Genomic DNA, 1,968 nt, shown 5'->3' on the forward strand with positions numbered 1-1,968 from the left:
TTTTTTTTTTTTTTTTTTTTTTTTTTTTTTTTTTGTTGGGTTTTTGTTTGGAAGCGGTACTTTTTATGGTACCACTCCTTCCTCTTCATTCTTCAAGAAACCAAAGAGGGTACAAGAAGTACGCCACTTTCACTGTAGAAATCTAACGTAAAAAGAAACCCCCTCAATTGGGTTCTCCAAGTGGCTGCCAAAATCGATATTTCAAAAACCCTTTTTGGTTTTTTTTTTTTCTTTTTTTTTTTCCTACCGAGCTCTGGACGAAGATCGGAGGCCAACGGACAGGCGACGCGCCGGCCCGCCGACCCCGGGACTCTCTCTCTCTCTCTCTCTCCTTCTCTCTCTCGCTCGTTCTCTCTCTCGCTCGTTTTCTCTCTCTAAAACCCACAAAAAAATCCACTAATCTATTTTTTTTTAATTATTTGCGATTTCGTTTTAGTTTTCTGCTTTGAAAGTGGGCCAACGCTTAAGCTCGGTGATAAATATGGAAAGAATTTCTTGTTTCCTATTCTGGGCTGCTTTCCGATTCTCTAATGCCATGACTATCCTAAAGTCGTCAAAGAGGAAATTCTTTCCTCATGAAGGTATATTAATTATGATTTGATTTGATTACCAAATTTTACTCGATTCTTTGATTCAGTTTCCCTTTTGGGAGTGTTGATGATCTCTCTCTCTCTCATCTTTCTTTCTCTACCCTCAAAAGGTTCAATTACTTAAGCAGAAAAAATCAAACGGATTATTTATATATACACTGATAAATATATTTGCTTTTATAGCACATTGCATGTTATTGTTTGGCGTTGGGAAGCAGCAACATTTTTCTGCTTCTATTTGCAGGAGAATAAAAATCCAGGTATCCCGTTTAATCTTTGTGATTTATTGTTTATAACAGTTTTGTTTTATTTCTGGTTTGATGTGTTGCTTTTAATGGTCTTTATGTTCAGAAGGTGAAGTGTTTTTTTCTTGAAAATAATGAGTTTATGAAACTGATAATTAGAATTATGAATTAGTATATATAATTATGTTTATCCTTTTTTTCTAAACTCTCAAGTACCACTTTTGTATGTGGATTGATTCATGAACATATTAGCCGTTTTGGAAGAACCCTTTTGAGTAATCTTTTGTTTTTTTTTTTTTCTGTGGTTTTTAGTATTATTAATTTTTATTTGGATCCAATAATAATTACCTTGTTTGAGAAGAAACGCATCAAGAAGGCCGGAAGTATGTTGATTTTCTTGGAAGAAAAACTAATCGTTAGTGGCAGGATCTTTCTCTGATTTTATGATAAATTTACAAGCATTTATGTTGATTTTTTTGAATAAATGTGTTTTCACAAGATAAAAGTTGCTTAACTTTTGTTTCCAAGTCATTATATTGTTGTATTCGGTTTGGTCACTAGAAAAGGATATTCTTTAACATAACATTATACTAGTGCAACTATTAATTCATTTAGGACTTGTTTCGCATTATACTATCATCTTCTTCACGTGTTCCTAGTTTGAATAAAATGGTCAGTGACACCTGGTGTTCTCCTTGAGCATTCCTTGTGGACTTACTAGTGATAGGAATCGAGTCCTATCAATTCGGTTCTCAAATCAGTTCCTTTTTTCGATTCTGGATCATTCAACTTCTTTTCCTTGTGATTAAATTGATTTTAAAATCAGGAAGTTAAAGACCAAATTAGATATGTTCAATACATCCTGAGCTGTTTGGTACTGTCAATCAACTAACTTGAAATCTCAAAGTGGATATCTTGTTTTCACAGCAAATTATTAGGATTTAAATCCGGCATATGGAGATGCAGTTTCTGATTTCTTACCACTACAATGTTCCTTGGCTCAGTTTTATTATGCTATTTGCTAACTTGACACAGAAATAGGTAATTTGGTGTATGTAGGTATTGAACAAACTCGAGCCCTTGATGGTTGAAAGTATTGGTTTTGGTTTGAAGGTCTTGGGTTATGTAGGGAA

General features: G+C 33.8%; 1 protein-coding gene across 1 annotated transcript in view; it reads left to right on the top strand.

The window, feature by feature from the left end:
- The first annotated feature begins 370 nt into the window (after window positions 1-370).
- The window catches only part of LOC21393289 (AP2/ERF and B3 domain-containing transcription factor At1g50680), a 4,304-nt gene continuing 2,706 nt past the window's right edge, over window positions 371-1,968 (top strand). Inside the window, exons 1-2 of the mRNA XM_024174773.1 lie at window positions 371-581; window positions 774-850. The gene's annotated coding sequence lies outside the window, so the exon portion shown is untranslated. The remainder of the gene's footprint in view (window positions 582-773; window positions 851-1,968) is intronic.

Source organism: Morus notabilis, unplaced genomic scaffold, assembly GCF_000414095.1.
Source record: "Morus notabilis unplaced genomic scaffold, ASM41409v2 Scaffold360, whole genome shotgun sequence".
Taxonomy (NCBI): Eukaryota; Viridiplantae; Streptophyta; class Magnoliopsida; order Rosales; family Moraceae; genus Morus; species Morus notabilis.